This window comes from Balaenoptera physalus (assembly GCF_965194825.1).
Source record: "Balaenoptera physalus genome assembly, chromosome: 4".
Taxonomy (NCBI): domain Eukaryota; kingdom Metazoa; phylum Chordata; class Mammalia; order Artiodactyla; family Balaenopteridae; genus Balaenoptera; species Balaenoptera physalus.
In genome coordinates, this window is record NC_138891.1 from 44,861,300 (window position 1) to 44,886,338 (window position 25,039).

At 33.5% G+C, this 25,039-nt stretch overlaps 1 long non-coding RNA gene across 4 annotated transcripts in view; it reads left to right on the forward strand.

The window, feature by feature from the left end:
* The window catches only part of LOC309659150, a 415,904-nt gene that overhangs the window by 57,671 nt on the left and 333,194 nt on the right, over positions 1-25,039 (forward strand). For all 4 annotated transcript variants that reach the window (XR_014262627.1, XR_014262628.1, XR_014262629.1 and 1 more), the window contains exon 2: positions 1,111-1,160. This is a non-coding gene — a long non-coding RNA (uncharacterized lncRNA). The remainder of the gene's footprint in view (positions 1-1,110; positions 1,161-25,039) is intronic.

The following is a 25,039-nucleotide window of genomic DNA, read 5'->3' on the forward strand; positions in this document are numbered from 1 at the left end:
ATGACACTCTATTTCTTCTCATAGTCACCAGCCAAAATTAGTCATATAGTACCCTATCCAGTTACAGTTGGGCAGTGATAAAGTCGTAACCAATATGCCCAATTGATCATCCCCATTCCAGCAATAATCAAAGTCTTATTTGTTATGATGGACCCAGAATTCGGGGTATCACTGCTTAGGAGGAAGTTGCCATAGTGAGCTGCCATATCTACAGAAGAATTTGCAGGAGTTAAAAAGACACATTTATATGCTAAACTAATTAAAGTTTAAGAGCTTTTTCTTTCTTTCTTTCTTTTTTTTTTTTACTGCAACTTAGCCTACCTAACGTACTTTCTTTAAACACAAAACTTAAAATTATAACCAGTTCTCCACACATTTTCTTATCCTCTCATCCTTCTTAATTTTGCTCAAAGGACTTATTATCTAACATATCATGTAATGTAAATATTATTTTTAAAAATTCTTACTATCACCGCCATAACCTCACTAAACTATCATCATGAGGGAAAAGGATTTTTATCTGTTTTGCTAACTACTATATATCCAGCACAAGATAGGTGCTCAATAAATACGTGTGGGAAAATGAATTAATAAAAATGTCTGAACTGATTTAAGATTTAGAAAATAAGACTTGTGTCTACATCAGGTGTCTTATTTTTGGCTAATTTTCTCCCAGTGTTTATATATATTTTCAAGAAAGCATAGTATTACTTGCTTTTGCTGTATAATTCCTCATAGCTCGAGCAAAATCTGATTTAATTAAATGGTGCTCATAAATCAAGAAGTAATTTGACAATTCCTTTTAAGTTATTACTATTGATATAGATACTATAATTATTGTAATTCAGTCCAGTTATATGAGCTAATTTTAACTTTTCTTTCTTTGGATTTCATCCAAAACTTATGATCTTCCATATTTATTCATTTATTTATGTTTTGAATACTTAATATTTGCTCTATGATAGTGTGAAAGTGGGTAAAAAATCTATTTTCTTGAAAATGTGAAAGTACTGAGTATAAAGAAATTGATACATTTTATTGATTCAATATCCTCCTTTCTCCTGTGCTTTCATAAAAAGATGCAATATTCCATTTTTTATTTATCTTCAGGAGAAGAGACATTGTTTACGAGAACATCTAAACTGCCACATACTTGACATGTGAGTAAAACTTTCCTGTAGAAAATTCACTTCCTGTGAGTAAAATTTTGATATATACAATTCATTAAATTTTTATAGAGAAAATATCAAGAAGCATGGTATAAAATGACAAATATTTCTAGTAATTTACTACACATTTCAAAGATAGAAATTACTTCTCTGGGAAACTGAGAATTATTAGGTGGTTATCAATTTGTCCTGTTATTTTACCCTGAGTTCTCAAAGACATTAAGAATGACAATAACATTTTATCAGTAATTAATGTTACAGACTTTATAAAAACTGTATATCAATTATGCATTTATTTTTATTTTTTGAACAATTTTTACTTTTAAAATCAAACCCTAATGTTTTAGTCAGTTACTTTCTTGAATTATCTTGTTCTGATATTTCTTTTTACCGGCTATTTGTATCCTCTCTTTCTCTCTTATCTATCTTCATCTTGGGGAAGAGAATTCAATAGTTACTGGACAAATATGTTACTTAATGAGATCCTCTCAATTGATAGCTAGATAAAGAGATATATGGAAATGGAGATATAGATGCAGATATAGTTATAGGCACAAATAAATGTAATATAATATATAATGTATATAATTTAATAATATATACTACATAATATGTAATAATGATATAATACATGAAAATGTTTTAAATATAACAGTATTTTGAGATTAAAATAGATATAATTATTAGGTATTTTAACCCATGATTATATGAATCAAAAAGGCAACAATTTCAAAATGACTTCAGTATTTCATTGTCCAAAATTGTCTTGTCTCTCTCAATAAAGTGAAAAGTGTATAAATATATATTTTTTAATTGTACATAGGTTAGTACTGCATTAATGCTGGATCATTGTCCTCCAATGTTATATATTCTTAATAATAAAATATTAGGTTTATGTAACATTGATATAGTGGAGTTGTGTTGCATTTGCTCAGTTCTATTCACTTTAAGTACAATAAAATTACACAACTTAACAATATGTAATTAGCCATAAAATATAAATGGGGATACTTATAGAGAATAGAATAATTTAATATTTTAGGGAGGTACTTCATCACTAGGAAAATACATTTTTAAAAAATGTTAATTGGATGAAATATATTCTACATCCTCTCTTCATTTACTTTAACCAAAAAAGGCCAATAATTGAGATTCCTGAAGCATAGCACCGCTTTACTCACTCAGCCAAGGAGCAGATTTCATGTTATTTAGACTATAAATTCTTTCTGCATGATTTTAGTTATCCTTTAATAGGTATTTCTCTTTCCTTTTTTTGCTGTGGAAATTTATTTGATTATTCCCCATTGTGTTTGTCTTTAATCATTTAGATTTAGATTTTAAGAATGTGATAGATGGAAATGAGAAATTACTGAATTATATAACTGTGTAGAGAGAACCTAACAATATTTTGAGAATAGACAAAATACCTGAACACTTCTATTTTTAAAGCTACCAAAGGGAGAAAATCTGACATATGGTTGTCATGGGGTGAGGGCTAGGGTTTGGAATGAAGTGCTTAAATATGATTAGTTCTTAAACTATATATCACAGAACCTCTCTTATATTAGGTAATATGCTTAATAGGAAAATTATTTCACTTATTAATATATTCATCCAAATTAATGTTCATATTAATATTTTCAGGAGCACTAAGATTCTTTTTCTCTATCTTAAGAATTACTGAAAAAATATATCTTTCTGTAGAATAATGACTTTAGCACCTGTTCATGTTCACAAAAAAAATTAAAAAGAAAATAAATAAAGGAGTGGAAAAGGCAAAATAGAATACAAACAGAAAAAAATGAACCAAATCATATTTCAAATAAATAACATAACCACCATGAAATTCATGGGAGAACACTAGCCCAAATGATTTTTAAGCAACATTTGAATGGGACTTCCCTGGTGGCGCAGTGGTTAAGAATCCACCTGCCAATGCAGGGGACACTGGTTCGAGCCCTGGTCTGGGAAGATCCCACATGCCGTGGAGCAACTAAGCCCGTGTGCCACAACTACTGAGCATGCACCCTAGAGCCCGTGAGCCACAACTACTGGGCCCACGTGCCACGACTACTGAAGCCCGCACGCCTATAGCCTGTGCGCCTCAACAAGAGAAGCCACCGCAATGAAGAGTAGCCCCCGCTCACCACAACTAGAGAAAGCCCGCACGCAGCAACAAAGACCCAACGCAACCATAAATAAAAATTTAAAAATTATTTAAATAAATAAATAACATATGGATTATATAACCTGAGGCTAAGAAAAAAGACCTCTAAGAATATTGAACTCTATAGTTAATAGCTTTATCTTTCCCAGAGACATAGTAAGAAATTCTGGAACTGCTTTTTGGGTATTCAAGGATTGAGCAATTATGTAAATATATTGTGGATAATTGGAGCTTGGCTTGTCACTGTGCATATGGAAGTTATAAATATAGAACAGGACAAAAGGATAGAATGAGGCTCTGCTATTGGATTGGACTGGGAGGTGTCCAGTGTGAGCTCATGTGTTTATGCAGAAACATGTACTGATACATATTCAGATATAGATGTATATAGGCATAAGTATAGATTCATATAGTTTTCGATATGGATATATCTATAAATAGATTCAGATGCATCTGTATTTGCACATATATCCATGTATGTATGTATGCACATACATAAGTATGCATCTAGATATATATGTGTGTGTGTATATAGAGTTAGGTAGTTAATCTAAAACAATGATTTTCTAGTGTCCACATACTCAACTTATGCCCAAATCATGGTTGATGTGTATCACACTTGCTAACAACAACTAGGATTCCTTCAGAAAAGACCTGATTCTAGAGTTAGAATAGCAAAAGTTCAAAATGAATCTAGAGTATCTTATTGTCTGGAAAGTATAAAAGTGCTGAAGGAATGAAAGGGACAAGCCTAAAGACAAAGGAACCAGCTTGAAGGGTATTCCCTTCAATATGGGTCAATTGGGCCATGAATAAAGAATTACAACCCATTGAATACATTAGAAAGCTCTGAGTCCATCATGATATAAAGAAATATTGAGAAAGGAAAAACCTTCCTCAAAGTAGAAAGGCAAAAATAAATAAATAAGAAATTTTTAAAAGATATCATTATTTCAAAAACATTATAATAATATTTTTTAGACAAGAATCATTATGAATGCTAAAACTAATAGGTGAAAGTTTGAAGAGTACTATATATATACAGTATTAAAGTATCTCCCCAAAGATAATTATGAATTACAAAATAAACAAATAGCAACTCTCCATTAAAGGAAGCTCCCAGACCCTACCTCAGTCATGTGAATAAAATTAACATCATCAGTGCTCCTATAAAACCCACCAGTTTCCTGACATGACACACTTTTAACAGAGTGTAACATCACTTGCACATTATTGTTGCCAAAACTGCATAACTTAAATTTAATCCTGAGATAACATTAGAAAATCTAAATGTGTGTATATATGTAGGACATTAAACTAATTTAAAATATTAACATTTCAGGAATCTAAATAATATATTAATTATTTGACTATTCTCAAAATTTTTCTCTATGTCCAAAATTATTAACAGTTTTTAAAAAGTACTGTTAGAGAAAAAGAGGACATTTCAAACTAAAACGTTTTGATACACATACATATACATTTTTTAAGTCTTTTAATCTATCTTTTACTGGTGGGAGCAATAATCTGTCCCTACCTTGTACATTCCGACCAGAAATTGAAGTCCATCAATTATTTTGAACTCATACCTTTCTTGCAATATCTTACTAAATGAAACCAACTATTATATGCTGCTATTATTATTCTGATTGCCAACCTTTCCCCTAGAGCTACAGTCTTTACGGTTTATGGTCTACTTCATATGTAATATAAGGCAACAATTTTACCCCCAAAAGTGCTGTTTACATATAATGGATTACCATCTTTCCAACATCAGGTGATAATTTCCATGCTGCTAGCCAAAAGACGTTCATATAACATCACATAGTTTAGATTTTGTTTTGTCAGTGGCTCATCACTGATAATATGTGTTAGTCTGAATGGGCTAGTTAACAAAGGAGTCCAACATTTCCAGTGGTTTAAAAAAGCAAAGTTTTAATTTTGTTGGAAAAAAACATAACTACCACAATCTTTTTCTGAACGTTTAGGGCATTTCTTTCCTTCAATATTATTTCATCTCCATAATGCTCATAATAGCTTCACGTATATCAATCAGCACACTTAACTGAAATTAATTTTATCATCAAGTACTATTCCTGAATTCATTAAAAATAACAAAAAAAGTACAGTTACAATTCCCTATTTACATCATGATAGAAATGTAAGGTTAAATGTTAATAATTTTGACTAACTGTTATAATTCAACATTATTAATGCAATATTTGATTATACAGAAGAAGAGCAGGAGTTTTCTAGTTGAGTGAATTCTAAAATGGTTATATTCATACATATAAATCAATCAATTTGTACAAATGCAATGAATATGATAGATTTTTTCTTATAATAAACACACTTTTCTTTACCTTAGAAAACAAAGCTATTGAAACATTTGTAAATATCCATATAACTCAGAATATGTATCTTAATATTACTCATGAGATTTTATACATGAAAGCACTCTAGATATTGCTAATAATTACTTTTACTTATTTGTAAATTATTGTTTACATTTACATTTGATATATTGAAAGTATGGTCTTCCGGTAATGAATTAGTTTTCTAAGGCTGCCATAACAAATACCACAGACAGTGGCTTAAACCAGGGGTCCCCATCCCCCAGGCAGCGGACCGGTAATGGTCTGCGACCTGTTAGGAACTGGGCCGCACAGCAGGAGGTGAACGTTGGGCAAGCGAGCAAAGCTTCATCTGCCACTCCCCATCACTCCCCATCGCTCTCATTACTGCCTGAACCACCCCTGCCCCGTCTGTGGAAAAATTGTCTTCCATGAAACTGGTTCCTGGTGCCAAAAAGCTTGGGGATCACTGGCTTAAACAACAAAAATGTATTTCTTCACAATCCTGGAGCCTTCAAGTCCAAGATCAAGATGGTTGGTTTCACTCTGAGGCCTCTCTCCTTGGCTTGTAGATGGCCACCTTCTTCTACTGCCTTCACATGATTTTCCCCTTGTCTATGTCTGTGTCTTAATCTCCTCTTTCTATAAGAGTATTGGTCATATTGGATTAGGGCCCACCCTAATTACCTCATTTTAATATGATTACCTATTTAAAGGAGTTATTTCCAAACAAAGTCACATATTCAGGTACTGGGGGTCAGGAGCTCACCATATGAATTTTGGGGGAACACAATTCAATCCATGACAAGTAATCAGATTTATCAGGTTATGTTATTTTAACTAAAATTAAAATTAATGAAATTAGGCAACGTTATATTGGGATTTTCCTAGTATTAAATAGGTGCTGCAGTATAAGAAATTACTATTAAGTGATGGCCACTACTTTATGGTTTATTATCTGATATGGGGATTTGTTGTGGGGAAAAGATGTACCAATGGACATTCATTCTGTCTACACAACCCTCATTCTTGTCTCCTTCTCTGAGTAATATATGGCTGATTTGTATCCTGCTCACTCATATGGTTTTGGGGGTCTATTTGTATCAGTACCTGCTCTGCTGGCATAAGGAGTAGGTACATGACACAAGTGTTCCAATTCCCTCTGATATATCAAATGATCCAGTTCTGGGACTAATTTTCTAACAGAGGAAAGAAAAAAAAACAAAACCGCAGAAAAATTCCCTAAAAATTAGTTTAGTGGTAGAGAAGGATCCTTTCATCTCTATTTGTGAAGATGAGAGTTGTGATTCCAGGATTTCTGACAACTGTGTCTGTCACAGTTTGGGTTCCCTGGACAAAAACTTTAAGATGGAAATTAGCATAAAAAGAAATGTATTAGTTTTTATTTGTTGTTATTTTGTGGCTGCTGTAACAAATTACCATAAACCATATGGCTTTAAAAAACAGAAATTTATTCTCTCATAGTTCAGAATGCTAGAGGTCTTAAAACTAGCTGTAGGTAGGGCTGTGTTCCTTCCAGAGGCAACTCTTAGGGAAAACCACTTCCTTGACTCTTCCAGCTTTTGGTGGCTATTGGCATTCCTTGGCTTGTGGCTGCATCTCTCTCTCTTTGCTCTGTCTTCACATCACCTTCCCCACTGTATCTGTCTGGGTCAAAAGTCCCTCTACCTCTCTCTCTTTTTTTCCCAGTTTTACTGAGATACAATTGACATATAACATTGTGTAAATTTAAGGTGTACAACATAATTATTTTATGTTTGCATATATTGTGAAATGACTACCACAATAAAGTTAGTTAACATATCCCTCACCTCACATAGTGATAGCATTTAGGGTCTACCCAGAAAATCCAGGATAAAGTCCTCCTCTAAAGATCTTTAACTTAATTACATTTTTGGCATAGAAAATAATATTTAATATTGCCATATAAGGTAATATTCACAGGGTCCAGTGATTAGGAAGTAAATATACCTTTGGGAGGGAACACTTTTTTAGCCTAATGAAGGAAGTAAATTAAGGATCACATATCAAATAAGAGAAGAAAGTAGAATTGGGCAGAGAGAAAGACTGAGATGTGATACCATCTCAGTAAAGATCTTAGTCAAACCTACAGGAACATCTAAACGTAAAATAACCCTGCAGAGTTGTTCAAAGGTAGGGTAAAGAGACGAGGGCTCTCTAACCCTTGTGAAACAGTTACTAAATGCAGCCTTCTCCAGGAAGTGCTTTGGGTGAGTGATTCTCTCTAGCTGAGGCAATTCTCAATAATGACTGAGGGCTATTGGTCAGTGGAACTCCCACCAGCTGGTAGAAAGGTCTCTTTATTTTCAAAGGCGAAAATGCTAGCAGTACACCACAATGTGCACTGAAATGTAAAATCATATAGAAATGTCTCTGAAAGCCAGAGAGAAACAATGTGAGGACAGACTTGCCAAACCCTAGACCCAAACTCATCTAAACTGATCTAGATCCTTAAAACTGTTCCTTTGATTCTGAAAGCAATTTAAATTTCTTTGCTACAAAATTTTACTTAGGGTACACATAAAATCTGTCTATTTCATTTGCAACTAAAGAGTCAAAAACACTATAAAAATGTACAAAAACATGTATATTGCTAAGCTGAGCAATAAGAACTCCAGGAAATTTATAACAACTGTTTCATTAATATAGCTATCAGGATAATTGTGGAGATGTTATTTCAATTACTGACTGAAATTGTCTACTTTATAATATTTTCATATTATGATTACAGGCAATAAAATTCCTCAAGTTTAGCTCAAAAAACACTGTGGTTCTATGTTACTTCAACTCTTTTCCTTGTGTAGACAGCTTGATAGAAATCCAAATTCTTGATCACCAACTAAGATCTTCTGTATGAGAACCTCAAGTGGAGGTTGGGAATCAGTCCTTTAATATGCTCTCCAGGTTATTTTTTTATTGTTTTTTTAAATTTTTTTTAACATCTTTATTGGAGTATAACTGCTTTACATTGTTGTATTAGTTTCTGCTGTATAACAAAGTGAATCAGCTATACGTACACATATATCCCCATGTCTCCTCCCTCTTGAGCATCCCTCCTCCCTCCCACACTCCCTATGTCACCCCTCTAGGTGGACACAAAGCACCAAGCTGATCTCCCTGTGCTGTGCAGCTGCTTCCCACTAGCTATCTATTTTACGTTTGGTAGTGTATATATGTCAATACCACTCTCTCACTTTGTCCCAACTTACCCTTCCCCCTCCCCATGTCCTCAAGTCCATTCTCTATGTCTGCGTCTTTATTCCTGTCCTGCCCCTTGGTTCTTCAGAACCTTTTTTTTTTTTTTTAGATTCCATATATATGTGTTAGCATATGGTATTTGTTTTTCTCTTTCTGACTTACTTCACTCTGTATGACAGTCTCTAGGTGCGTCCACCTCACTACAAATAACTCAGTTTCATTTCTTTTTATGGCTGAGTAATATTCCATTGTGTATATGTGCCACATCTTCTTTATCCATTCATCTGTCGGTGGACACTTAGGTTGCTTCCATGACCTGACTATTGTAAATAGTGCTGCAATGAACATTGTGGTACATGACTCTTTTTGAATTATGGTTTTCTCCAGGTATATGCCCAGTAGTGGGATTGCTGGGTCGTATAGTAGTTCTATTTTTAGTTTTTTAAGGAACCTCTTCTCCAGGTTATTTTTGATAGCAATTGGTATTGCAACTTGTTTTTTGTTTGTTTTTATGAGCTTTTAAAAGGCCTGTGGTGGTATCTAACTATGGTTTAACTTGGATTTCCCTAATGACTAATTAGAGATTATTTCATGCCCTTATTTGGTAATAAATTCTTCAAATTTTTGCCCATTTTATTGGACTATTTGTTTTCTTATTATTGAGTTTTGAGAGTTTTTAATATACTCTAGGATCAAGTTATTTATCATACAGATGATTTGCAAATGTTTTCTCACAATCTCCAGCTTTTCTTTTCACTTTCTTTTTTTTTTTGAATTTCATTTTATTTATTTTTTTATACAGCAGACTCTTATTAGTTATCTATTTTATACATATTAGTGTATATATGTCAATCCCCATCTCCCAGTTCATCCCACCACCACCACCACCACCCCCTGCCCCGCTCTTTTCACTTTCTTAACATTGTGTTTTGAAGAAGAAGAAGTTCTTAATTTTATTGAAGTCCAATTTACTATTTTCTTTTATGGATCATTCCTTTGGTATCATATCTAACAAAATTTTCGAAAAGCAAGGTCAAAAAGATTTCCTCCTACATTTTCTCCTAGAAATTTTACAATTTTACATATGGGTCTCTGATCAATTTTGAGTTACTTTTTTGCTTATAGTGAGAAGTATTGATTGTGTTTTATCTTTTAACACATAGATAATCAATTGTTTCATAAATCATATATTCCAAAATCACTTGTGACTTGCTATTGCATGTTTTCTCAAATCAGTTGACCACATATAAATGAGTCTAATTATGGACACATTATTCCTTTTTAAAATGTAAAAAAAAAATCCTTAGCTCACAAATAGTACAACAAAAATAGACTGTAATATAAATTAGGCCTACCTATCATACTATAACTGACAAATAAAAATTGTATACATTTAAGTTATATAAGTTGATATTTCGATATACATATATATTGTAATGTAATCACCACAATTAACATATCCATCACCTTACATTTTCTTTTCTTTTTTCTTCTTTTTGGGAGGAAAGGTGAAAAAACTTAAGATCAACCCTCTTAGCAAATTTCTAGAATACAAAACAATATTGCTAACTAAAGTCACATTGCTATACTTTGTTCTCCAGAACTTCATCTTGCGTTACTGGAACTTTGTACTCCTTGACACACGTCTCCCCATTTCCCTTTCCCCATAGCCCCTGACAACTACCTTTCTACTCTCTGCTTCTATGAGTTCAACTATTTTAGACTCCACATATAAGTGAAATCAGTGAAATCATGCAATATTGTCTTTCTGCATCTGGTTTATTTTATTTAATATAATGTCCTCTAGGTTCATTTGATGGACATTTAGGTTGTTTCCATATTTTGGCTATTGTGAATAGTGTTGCAATGAACATGGGAGCGCAGATATCTCTTCAAGATACTGATTAAACTTACTTTGAATATAAGCCCAGAAGAGGAATTACTGTACCAGCAGTTACATTCCTAATTTTTTGAGGAAACTCCATACTGTTTTCCATAATGGCTGTGCCACTTTACAATCCTATCAACTGTGTACAAGAGTTTACTTTTCTCCACATTTTTAACCAATACTTATTATCTTTTGTCTTTTTTGATAATAGCCATTCTAACAGGTATGAGGTAATATCTCATGTGGTTTGGATTTGCAATTCCCTGATAATTAGTGAAGTTGAGCATGTTTTCATATACATGCTGGCCATTTGTATGTCTTCTTTGGAGAAATGTCTATGCAGGTCTTTTCCTTATTTTTAAGTAGGTTATTTGTTTTTGGTTTTGGTTTTTTGCTATTTAATTTTATGAGTTCTTCATATATTTTGGATATTAACCCTTTATCAGAGACAGTTTGCAAATATTTTTTCCCATTCTGTAAGTTTATCTCATTCTGCCTTTTCACTCTGTTAGTGATTTCCTTTGCTGTATGGAAGTTTTTACTTCGATGTAGTCCTACTTGTCTATTTTTGCTTTTGTCTCCTGTGTTTTTGGTGTCATGCCCAAAAAAATCATCCCTCAGACCAATGTCAAGAAATTTTTCCTTATATTTTCTTCTGATAGTTACATGGCTTCAGGAATTACAATTAAGTCTTTAATACATATTGAGTTGATTTCTGTGTATGATGTGAGATAAGAGCCAAATTTAGTTCTTCTGCACATGGATACCCAGTTTCCCCAACACCATTTATTAAAGAGACTGTCTTTTCCCTGTTGTGTGTTCTTAGCACCCTTGTAAAAGACGGTTAACTGTAGAGGCTTAGATTTATTTCTGGGCTACCTATTCTGCCCTACTTGTCTATGTCTGCTTTTATGCCAAGTACCAGGTAGGTACTAATTCCTTGTGATATAAACTTAGGGGAGGGATTGTGAATGTTTATATACAGTTTCAAATAAGTCCCTATAAATATTAAAAACAACTTTTGAAGTGTCTTTTAACCATGACCTTTTATTAAATATAAGTATATTAATTTTCCTTTCCCACTAAAACTACAATTTTAGCCTGACTGACTTTCCTTTTTATTAAAATATGATCCCAGCTTCTACTTTACATTCCCCTAACTACTTGACCACATAATTTTCACTACAGGTCTCAAATTGTTAATCTTCCCCTGACAACACATTGAAGGAAAATGGGGCTACAATGTTAGAGTTTCTAAGCCTCTGTTTTAGAAAACACTTTGATAATATGATTGAATTGCCTACAAGTAATATACATTTATCATAGTACTTAACTTGTTTTTTATCTCTTGAAATAATGTATATTTTCCTGTCAGAATCACACATTAGATATATCAAGCTATTGACAGAACTAAAAAAATTTCACTAAAAATGAGTATAAGTTTTTTCCTTTGGGAAAAAAGACTGAAATTCATGGAAAATTTGAACAAATAATAAAAGCAGGAAAAGTCATTTACTTTTCTCTTTTTTATAACCTATAATTAAGTGATATGAACTCTGGATAATCGATTGATTGGGAGGCTACTAGAATCAGCATGCTTTAGCTTTTCCTCCTCCTAAATGAATAATCAATACCCTGAAACAAAAGCAGAACACTGCAATGATGATTTCAAATATTCTCTTACTGTTAAGATATCTAGTATAGCATAAAAACAATGAGCAAAGCATGTAATTGAATTTAAACCTTTTATTTTTTTTATTGTATAGAAGTAATTACATTTGCAACTAAAATAGAAATGACATGTGTTTCTCATATTCTCATGCAAATTGTAGATTTTCCTCTGAAATTAAGCTATTCTCTATAACATTCCTTGAATATTGGCAGTTGTTATTCTTTTAATATTTATATTGACACATATGATTAGGATTTTCACCTTTTAGTTTTGAGATATTCTGGCTTTGTTTTGCTTAATTCTATATAGTTTAGGAAGCTTAACATAATTTTATGTGGGTAATCAGCTAAGTTGTTGAAACTACTGAGCTAATAAGGCCAAGTTTAGGTTCATTCAGGAACTGCAGTCTCTGACCCCACATGAAAATATATTCTTCGTGCACAAAGGTAAGGTACAGTGGAGTGTGTACATATTTTCAAAATTCATGGTGATTATCAGAAAAATAATTACAGCTACATTTTTAATGAAAATGAGCAAAAAAGTCACTTTTAGAGACTAAGACCATAACAGTAACCAATTGTGGCACTCTGTATGTTACTGTAATATAAAATGATAGCTAATTGAAGATTTTTCCCTTTCAGTATTTTATTTTTCCTCATTGCAAAAAGATTGTATGTCATTTTCTGCCACTTTTAGTATAGAGTTGTGTAGTTAGGACAAATGTAGGTTTTATTGTTTTCCTAAAGCTCACTATAGGAAATCTTATCGAAGAGATTCAATTCAATTCATTTCAGGAGGCTGGAGAAGAATTTGAGGTGTAAGGTGAGACCAAAATATCTAAAACAGAAACTGATGGTTGAATACATAAGAGGTAGGAAGAACAGGTACAAGGCTCATTGGAAGAATCCCAATAGATTTTTTTAAATGCAGTGAGGAGGCTACATGAGACACCATGGAAGACTGGGTTCTGTGCACTTGGCTTTCTGAGTCTTCACACTCATTTCCTTTCACCTTACCAAACATGAGAGCAATGAAACCGAAAAATGTCTAGTCTCTTGGCTTCTAGAACATACATCTAAGTATCAGGCATGTAGGACTTGAGTCAGAAGACCTTCATTTCACTTCAAAAAATATACCAAATACCTAGCATGTGTTACAGCAATAAGAAAAATGGACAAAAATGTCTTCTGTAGTCCTAAAGGGCTGGGACAGAAAATAAACCAATCAGTAAACTATGTGGTATATTAGAAGATGGTAAGTCCAGTGAAGAAAAAAGTTAAAGAGTAAAAAGTGTTAGGGAGCATGGGTGTGGGGAATCAGCATTTTAGCAGATTGATAAGAGAAAGTTTCTCTAAGGGGATATGTGAGCAAAGACTTGAAAGAGGTGAGCTAGGCAGTCATGGGGCTCTCTCTAGGACAAGATGTCTCTAGGTAGAGAGAACCTCAACTGCAAAGTCACTTCAGCAGGGTCTTCCCTGGTAGATTCGAGGAATATATATGAGGACCACATGTCAGGACCTGAGTAAGCAAGGGGAGAGTGATAAAAGGTAAAGTTGCACAGGTAATGGACTGTCCATTTGTCTGGAGACTTTTTGCCTTTCTAACAGATTCTGCTGCAAACCTTAGGAAGAATGATGGCTGCAATGACTGAAACTGAATTGCAAACCAGCCTAGAAGAAAGGATAATTGAAATCTTATTGAATTTAATTTGGACATCTAAGTTGTGGAATCTAAGATGGGGAAATCTAAGTTTTGGAAAAAATATTATAATTATTGTTAATGTACACTGCACATGCCTTCCTGCTGGTGATACCCTTGCACATCCTTCCTAAGAAGTATACAAATCATTAATTGGGTGTTTTTCATTTTTTATGTTTTAAAATATGTTTATGTATTAAATAACATAAAATTTTTCAATTTTTTAACCTTTATGTATGTTCTATATGATTTTAATTCTACCTTCTTTATGTGTAACTCATTTATGTTGATATATGTACCTATAAATTATTCATTTTCATTTCGCCCTATGATTCCATTTTCTGAACATACCACAGGTTACCTATACCCCTGTTGTGGGCATTTAGGTTATTTCCAGTTTTTCTCCAATATAAATGATGTTGATGTGGACTTTTTTTGCATTTTTAAATTATCTCCTTATTCACATGTGCAAGAGTTTCTCTATGGTATGTATTTATCTAAGAGTGTAATCGTTCAGTCAAAGGGGCACGTGCATTTAAAACTTAACAAATAAAGTCATATATTCTTTTACACACTCAATGCACCAATGTACTATATAATCCACACTTGATAGATCCATTTATGTGAATCCATGTTTCTAATGGGTTCAAGATTATAATTGGAGCAGGACAGATTTAGTTTCCTTAACTGTTCTGGGCATAGTTGAAATATTATCATTCCTGGCCCTTTCCCACAAAATGCCTAACAGATCTTCAATAAGTCATCTTAGAAACCAAAATAACACTCTCTCCCACACTTCTACACCTTTGACAATAATTGATATTTTATTTTATTTTTTTAAATTGTCTTACATTTATTTATTTATTTATTTATTTATGGCTGTGTTGGGTCTTCGTTTCTGTGCGAGGGCTTTCTCTAGTTGCGGCAAGTGGGGGCCACTCTTCATCGCGGTGCACGGGCCTCTCACTATCGCGGCCTCTCTTGTTGCGGAGCACAGGCTCCAGACGCGCAGGCTCAGCAGTTGTGGCTCACGGGCCTAGTTGCTCCGCGGCATGTGGGATCTTCCCAGACCAGGGCTCGAACCCGTGTCCCCTGCATTGGCAGGCAGATTCTCAACCACTGCGCCACCAGGGAAGCCCTGTCTTACATTTTAAAGATGCCAGATTCCCACTTAATGAATGTGTGTTGTATTTTATCTGAAAAATTTTGGTGTCTATATTAGTGTAATCCCCCCAATATCTGATTGGTTCCACAACATATGAGGAACACACAATTTTGCTGTTTTGAAATATTTCCCAGGCAATTCTAAATAGAGTATCCCTTTGAATAACGTCTGGTTGATCAATTTATATCTCCTCTGCTAATCATTTGGCAGATCTTGTGGTGTCACTGGGTTTTATCATTTCTCTTTTCTCCATTTTTAAATTATCTGTGTTCAGGTTCACCTATTTTATCAAACCACTTGTATATATGCAACATCAAATTTTAGTCAAATGTCACTCCTTTAATAGATCATATGATTTTTATAGAGAGGAAATTTCTTCCATCTTTGTTTTATATATTAGTTCTAGTAGTAATTGTTAATTTTATATGTCAAATAAAATCTAAAGTATTTTGCCAGTTAACTTTATTTTCCTTGAAGTTAGATCAGAAGAAATATAATAAATCTACATTCAGGTTATTGAGGATGGTAGAAGAGTCTAATTGGTCTAAAATAGCTTTCTGAGATTTGTGAGATATATGAAGGAAATGATATTTCAAAAGCTATTTAAATATTCAAGACTAAAACTGACTTAGAGAAATTTGTGATGGTCTAAACAGGATGGGATATATTTTACATATGCAGTGTTTCTTAGAAGGTTCAAAATCCAGAAAGTTTAAATTTATTAGCAAAGAAAAGTTAACTTCAATAGATCTGAGGTGCTTATCTGAGAAATAGGAGGAAAAGATCAAGTAATACATAGACCTGAAGAACTTGGTTAAATCACATTATAGGATCAATAAATAGAAGAAATTACTTTCAAAAGGAGTTAGTAGAATTGAGATCCTTAAAGTTTTAAACCTGCTTTGCTTCTAATAAGTATGTAAAGAAATCAATTTCAATGAATAAAGAGAATGCATCCTAATAACACCTTCCAGAAAATCCTTATCACTATATCAAGAATTGTTCCAATTTTTAATGCAATGTAGTGATAGCAACTGAGATAAATAATCTATTGTGGAAATGTCAATGGATATTTACAGCCAAGTATTAGAAAGCCTGTGTAGACTTCTGGTTTTAGATACTCAATGTTACTGTAGTCAATTGATTATAGTGGGAGTTATCTACTGAATAGGGTATGCATATTTCATGCCATAATTTTCTTCCCTGGATATTAAGTGTGAGGCTTTGCCTGAACATAAATTACAATCATTACTGTAAAGACTGTAGATGGTTTTGAGACCTAGTGAAAAACAAAAGAGCCCACTTTCTTAATATAAATTAAGACCTAACTGGGTAATCATCAATTCTCAGTAAATAGTTATTTTAGTAATAAATAACAAATATCATGGCAACAGACACAATCAACAGTATCAGTAATTAAATTTCATTTAAAAAGTCTAGGGTTTTATTTTCTCTCATTTTGTTAGAATAGCTAAGTTTATTTTTGACATATATTTAACTAACCATATATTAACTAGCCATAGGGATATAAGTTATATATTATATTTTCCTGTTTATAAAGCCTTTCAAATATTTTTGAATCTCAACTTTTAAATAAGAAAATATTGATATTTGTGAAGATAATGCATTAATGCTTATTTATTGCTATTTTAAATACTAGTTTCATAAAATACATTGTAGGCACAAATTATCAACTAATTCTTCAAAAATTTTTCACATTTTACATGAGACCTGATGTAGGAAAACTGTAAAAGAAAGAAACTTTTTTCCAGAAGTAATATTATCAAAAATGGAAACTAGAAAACTTCCTCAAAAGATCTGTACAGTTCTATATAAAAAATCGATTTTGTTCTTCTTTTCAACAATACTATTTATTTTATATTTGTATTAGCTTCCTATTGCTGCTTTAACAGATTATCATAAATTTAGGGGCTTAAAATAACACAAATTTATTATCTTACAGTTCTTGAGGTCAGAAGTCAGAGAGGAATCTTATGGGGCTAACATCAAGATGCTAGCAGGGCTGCGTTCTTTCAAGAGGTTCTAGTGGAGAGTCTGTTCCTTGTCTTTTTCAGGTTTTAGAGGCTGTTTATATCCTTTGGCTCATGGCCTTCCCTCCGTCTTCAGTCTTTCATTCCAACCTCTGCTTCCTTTGGCATAGCTCCTTTTTCTGACTCTGACAATCCTGTTTTCCTCTTACAAAGACCACTGTGGTTACAGTGGGTTCACTCAGATAATTCAGGATAATTTCCCCATAATCCTTAACTAAATCATATTTGCAAAATCTTTTTTGGCATGTAAGGTAACATGTTCAGTCTCTGGAGATTAGTTCATATGCATTTTAGGGGGGCTATTATTCTGTCTACTACAGTCTGAGGTCACTTCATCATTTTCATGACAATGGGCAGTGTGTGTGTGTGTGTGTGTGTGTGTGTGTGTGTGTGTGTGTGTATGAGGCAGAAACAGTACATCACATCTGCTTTTGAATAACTCAGTAAGCATTCCATTGAGTCAATAGGTATATCATTATCCATAATCACAGAAAAGGATTGAGTTTCCTCAAAGAATGAAATGCCTATTTTGTCATATGTTGCAAAAGAGAGACTGACAATTAAGCAGTACTTTATTCTTCAGTTTAATATACATGGATATTTTTAGTGTTTTGTGGCTATGTTTTTTTTATTTTGTTCATTTTAAGGAGTGAATTTTCTATAATTTTATTAGAACAAAGAAAACATTTGAAGACATTGCCTCTTTAATATGTATATTTAGGGACAAACAATTATTTCTAAAGTAGTATGGCTTTTACCTTCAAAACTAGAATTTTCTTGGTTTGAATTTTTTGTTCTCTTTTTCTATTCTGTAAGGTAGATGATCCAGTTTTGGGGAACACTAAAGGACTCTAATTTTGAAACTGATCCCTTAATTTTATTTTTCCCCAAATCTTTGCAACCACTTAAAATATCCTGCAAAACAAACTTTGAGAGTATTATTAGTCTCTGTTCTTTTGAGCTATACCAGTTTTTTCTCAAAAAAGTGCTTTCAGGAAGATTTGGGAACTCTTAAGGAGGTGGATTTCCAAACCAGCCTTACTCAGTGGTTGTTTATACTGTGATTTTTAAAAATGAGGAAAACACACCTCATTAAGCTCTTCAAGTATACTGTATTTTGCCTTCAGTCTACTTTTCAGTTCAACATAAGTTTTCCATTCATATTTCCAAATTTGAATGCCCTAGAAGGACTGTTTTCCTTTATTTTATTACAGTTGGACCTATGAGTTTTTTCTTTGATGACTGATCATCTACATCTTAAATAATAATTTTGTTTCAATTGCAATTCTGATGAAATTAGTTTTGCAGCAATTTAGTTGATGGTGTATGCTTTCTTTTCTTCTTTCATTCAAATTTGTGTCCCCTGAATTTGACAACAAAAGAGAAATCTCAGTGCTTTGATAGAGAAATAGCAAAAGATTATAACAAGTAAGGCAAAAAAAAGAGTTGCATTTTATGGTTAGAAGATCTACTTGCAAAATAATATTGATAGTTCTTTCAAGAATCTGGGCTGTGGAAGGAGAACAAGAGGGAAGTTATGGAGAAGTGGTAAGGGGCAGTGTGGGGAAGCTGTGTTTCTGTGGTTGGTTGGTTGACATTAGTTTAGTTTGCCATTTTACACTTTGCTTGTTTCATATTGTTTCATTGTAATTTGGGGTGAGAAAGATATAAATCACATTTAAATTCAGATTAGTGAAAAACCAGATGAATTAACTATTCTTAAATATACCTGTAGAAATGAATAACAAATCAAACATATAAGTTCAGAAAAGAGCCATTATTATTGTTTACTATTAACATCACTTGAAAAGTGGATTCAGCAAGTTTCCTAAGGAGATTAGAGGAGACGGGGAAGGATGCTACAAGAAGTTAAATCAACTGAAATCCATATTTCTGTCACAACCCTAAAATAAGGGTGTAGCAGTGCAAGAAACTGCCCAGGAGAATCATAGCCCCATTGAAGTTGGAAGTCTTTGGAACCTTGTGTGAATGCTAGCTATAGCAAGTATTTCTTTAGAAGTCCAGTTGGCCTCCCAGAAACTAGGGAGATGAGATACTTCTTCTCCTACAGAACCAGCAAATCAACATGGGCCAATTAATATTTGTAAATGCTAAATACACATAAAATAATGTATTTACCTTCATATTTGGTCCCCCAAATGAAAAGCTTTGTTAATTAGTTCTAATCAGTAATAACGTGACCAACCATCCAGCTTTGCCCAGGACTGTCCCAGTTTGAAGACTGAAAGTCATGTGTCCCAGAAAACCCCTTCAGGATGGTTGCTCACTCTAATTTTATATATATGTATGTATATACGTATATATAAAATTTTATATATATATACATATATATAAAATTTTATATATACGTATATACATACATATATATAAAATATATAAATTCAGTTTAAATTTTCAATCATCCTGAAAATCTCTGAAGTCCCCAGTATATATTATCTCAAATATCACAGATAATTGCTTGAGATTACCAACACCTAACACTAGGCCCCGGTCTATGAAACACACTTGTATTGTTGTCACTTTTGTCCAAGAGAATAAATAATGAATTTCCTTGGCATTTGATTACATACAGAGATATAATATTTATATCTCATAGGGCATCGTTAGAGTAAAAACCAATACAAAAAAAAAGGGAGAGAGAGTGCGAGAGGCTGGAAGCTGCTTTATCAGCAAGACTCTATGTACACGACCAAGAACACTAATTTTGAGAATGAAACATTTTTTTCCAAGCATTTTCCTTTTGTGGCAGCATCACCCTGATTCAAACCACTGTCATGGCCGAAGAAAGTGACCTGAAGGCACATTTGTGATGCATTGGCTGTGCTAATTTGGAACTTCTTTGCCTGATATGCAGTAATGATATATAGTTACAATGACTTGGAGTTCCTTAGAGATCCCACTGTAGAAAAATGGATATCATTTGAATATTGGATGCACTCATCCAATTTCTCTATTGTTCATTAAGCAGCACTGGTGGTGAGTTATGGGGGGAAAAGTCTATAAATATTAATATCTTATGTCATTACTAGTAGTAGTTTCCAGCTTATTATTCTCAAATATTGTCTAGAACTGGAATTCTAATAAAGTTAAATTCTTCGACTGTAAAAATGTATTGGAAAAAATAGATTAAGCCAAATGATTATCACTAGGGACAATAGAAGTTGCTTTACAATTAATTCCATTTTTAGACTTTGTTTCAATTAACACCCTGCTGAATGTCATCATAGTATAGTAATAATACCATAACAACTTTGGAGTCAGAGAGACACAAATTCAAGAACTGACTCTCCAATTCAATGGTTTGGTTATTTTAGGCAATTATATTATTTCCGTAAGCCTCAGTTTCCTTAATTGTAAAATGTAGACAACTATCCTTAGAATTTATATTGAAGATTGAGTGATAATATATATCAGGCACAAAGCATACAGTGTGTGTTCGTACTTTACCTTTCAAATCTGTTCAAAACTCACTGACCAAAAGGGGAGTGATCTTTCATCATCTGCTTATTCAATATGTGAATTTTCTGAGGTTGTCTGATCTCTTTGGCTTAGGTGGAAAAAGAAATTGTTTCCTCCCTTAACACATGGGGCAAAAGAGGGAGATTATAGGTGGAAGAAATCAGGGTGGCAGAAGTCCTCTTCCATTAGATGGCAGATGCCTGTCCTACCCAGTCATAACTATCTTTCTGACTCAAAGACCCAGATCCTTAGAGCTGGAATAAATGGGGTTGTATTATTTTATCAAAACTTTTTCCTAATTTTTCTGTATTATCATTTTATGAATTATTGTGTATGCAATATACACAAATATATTGCAAAGTCAAGCATATCACATATACAGTATAGCTATGGTATAATATAATACCTGCTCTTAAAGAGTAACAACTACCGTTTGCTGACTTCCTAGTATCTGCAAACAGATTTATAATCTCTCCCAAATCCTGAAAAATACTCTCCCAAATCCCAAAAAATATTAGACTGATTACAGTGTATTCAACCTGTTCTAATTTTTATAAAGGTACAACACAAACAACTTCTCAATCTTTATAGCTTAATTTAAATATTTGTGTGATGGAAATAAGATTACAAGACTGTGAGATTAAATGAAATATTGCTTTAAAAAATCATAGGAGAGTCTTGGTATCGAGTACTGTTTATTCAATAGTGACCTTACTAACAGTAATGTAATATATATTCATTTTAATTTTCACTATTTCTTGATTCATATTTTTGTAAAAAAATATTAAATATAATAATCTCTCCCCTAGGATTATTTAAAATGAAATTATTTACTCTAGATGACTTATATCCATGTAGTGGTTAAATGTAGTGATACATTCCAATCCAGACCTCAATCTTAAACTTTCTGCTTTCTATCTTCATTGCTATAAGACATTCTTGATTTCTGGAGCACTTAAGTTTTTCTTTGTCTTTCTCATTCTTGTCAGACAGATCATGATTTCACAAACTACCTCATAGAGTAAATAGAACTTCTAGATGGATCAAAGCAGTCATATTAGAAACCTCTAATTTTCTCCAAGTTCTTACCTATATGACTTACTCAAAGGGCATATAGGCTTGGGCTCTGTCTAACCAAACTGACATGTATCTCCACATCTAGGTCAGGAACTCCCATCTTTATTTTTTGTACATTTCATTTCACCTCACTTTTCAGTGCCAGCTGCTGTGAAATAATCTTGGGACATTTAACACAGGTATAATTGGACCCACTGTGCACTCATAATAAGAATTTCAGAAATAAAAATCAATACTGGAAGAAAACTATAGATCAACTAGAAAAATCCCCATTTGTGCCCTTCATACGTACATTGTAGACTTTTCTACTTCCACATCAGCTGGCCATTAAAAAATCAAAAGTCCTCAAGCAGCAGAAGCGTATTTTTATATTGATTCCCTATCTTTTACAGAGTTATCTCTCCCATTTTAGTACTGATTTATAAGATTGAAATTTCCTTCCCTCCCTTGGCATTCCTGTTTCTCTTTGCCTTAGACTTTGCTTTTTTCTGGCTCTTCCCATCTCCCTGGTTTCTCTCTTAAAACCTAGACAAATGTTTAATATAAATATTGAATACATTCTTTTAAAATTCTCTGAATATATTTTATAATCCCATGCTTTCAAGTGGAAAAGACATCACCTGGCTGTAACTATCTCGGCTGTAGGACACAGAGATGACTCATATCTAGAGTGACATCTGGGGGAGGAAGGGAGGACACTGTTGGGAAGTACTCATGCAGCACATCAGACACGGCCTGAAACCATGATAGCAGCTGGTCCACCACAGCCAATGCCCAGAGACACACCAAGAGCCTATATGGACCCTGACTGCCCTGCAGTGTGGATCCACAACAGGGAAGGAGAGGCAGAGGCTGGGGTGAATGGTCAGTTGTGAGGGACAAAAAAAGACCCCCAAGGCTGTATATGAGCAGGGCAAGGGCAACAATTTCTGGTGCATGTGCAGGCAGTGCATCGGAGGCAGCTTGGACATCTGTCTGCAGCCAAACCACTGCAGCCCATGCTCCCTCATGAGCTGAGAGCCTGTACATGCCCCATTTGCTTCAGCATTGCTCCCCTCTGGGGCAAGGATATCAGTGCTGGGAGAGAGGAAAGCACACTTAAAGAGAATAGAGTCAGCTTGGAACTGACCCACAGGGCTTCTGCCCCAACAACTTGGAATCCAACCCCACCCCCACATAGGGTGATGATGGCCACTGAGCAGCACACTCAGCTCTAACCCTAGCTCCTCTATCTCCAGCCCCACCTCCTACCAAGTTGATAGCTGCCAATAAACCCTGAGGAAAGATGTGACTTGCATCCATATCAAATCTAGCTCTCTAACCAAAGACATTGGGCACAAGCAATCTGTATAGGGATGCTTCCACATAAGGACACCCTTTCAACATAGCAATAGGTAACTATTTCACCTAAATTTGTAGAGATAGAGAAAGTTAAGCAAAATGAAAAGACGGACTGGTCTCAACTGAAAGAGCACTAGAAAGCCCCTTAGGTGGGGGGAGGGATAAATTGGAAGGTCACACTACTATATATAAAATAGATAACTAATAAGGACCTACTGTATTGCACAAAGAACTCTATTCAGTACTCTATAATGGCCTATATGGGAAAAGAATCTAAAACAAAAAAAAGAATGGATATATGTATATGTATAACTGATTCACTTTGCTGTACACCTGAAACTAACACAACATTGTAAATCAAGTATGCTCCAATAAAATTATCTTAAAAACTTAAAAAGATAAATCATGAAACAGAATAAACAACTTAAGAGATAAAAAATTAAAAACATTAATAATCAGAATGCTAATTGAATTAGTGAAAAGAGTAAATGAACACAGTGAGAATTTTAACAAGGAACTAGAAAATATAAAAAAGACCCAATTAGAAATGAAGAATTCAGTAGCTGAAATAAAAAAAAAAAAAAAAAAAAACCACACTGGATGGAATGAATAGCAGACTAAGTGACACAGAAGAATGCATACGTGGTCTGGAATATAGAATAATGGAAATCACCCAATCAGAACAGCAGAAAGAAAAACAAATTTTAAAAATGAGAGCAGTTTGAAAGATCCGGGATAACATTAAAAGTACCAACATTTGTATTATAGGGGTCTCAGAAGGAGAAGAGAGAGAGAAAGGGATTGAAAATATATTTGATAAAGTATGGCTGAAAACTTCCCAAACCTGAAGAAGGAAACAGATATTCAGGTACAGGAAGCACAGGGGGTTCTAAATAAGATGAACCCGAACAGACCACATCAAGACATATTATAATTATGGGAAGGATTCAGAGTTTGGGATTAGCAGATGTAAACTGTTATATATAGGATGGATAAACAACAAGGTTCTACTGTATAACACAGGGAACTATATTCAATATCCTGTGATAAACCATAATGGAAAAGAATATGAAAGAGAATGTATGTATAATTGAGTCACTTTGCTGTTCAACAGAAATTAAACACAGCATTGTAAATCAATTATATTTCAATAAAATTTTTAAAAAGACATAATTAAAATGGCAAAAGTTAAAGAGAGGTTTAAATGTATCAAGAGAAAAACAGAGTCATATACAAGGTAACTCCCATGATTATCAGCTGACTTTTCTGCAGAAACTTTTCAGACAAGAAAGGTGTGGCATGATATATTCAAAGTGCTGAAAGGGAAAAACCTGCAACCTAGAATACTATACCAAACAAGATTATTATTTAGAACTGAAGGAGAGATAAAGAACTTCCCAGACAAGCGAAAACTGAAAGAGTTCATCAGTACTAACCCTACCCTAAAAGAAATGTTAAAGGGTATCCTCTAATTGGAAAAGAAGTAAGACTCTATAGGAACATGAAAATCCTACTATGGTAGCAATACTCATATCAGATAAAATAGGCTTTAAAACAAGGCTATAACTAAAGACAAAGAAGAACATTATATAATGATAAAGAGATAAATACAAGAAGAGGATTTACAACAACTGGTATATATGCATCCAGTACAAAAGCACCTAAATATAAAAAGCAAACATTAACAAACATAAAAGGAGAAATTGACAATAATACAGTAATAGTGGGGGATTTTAA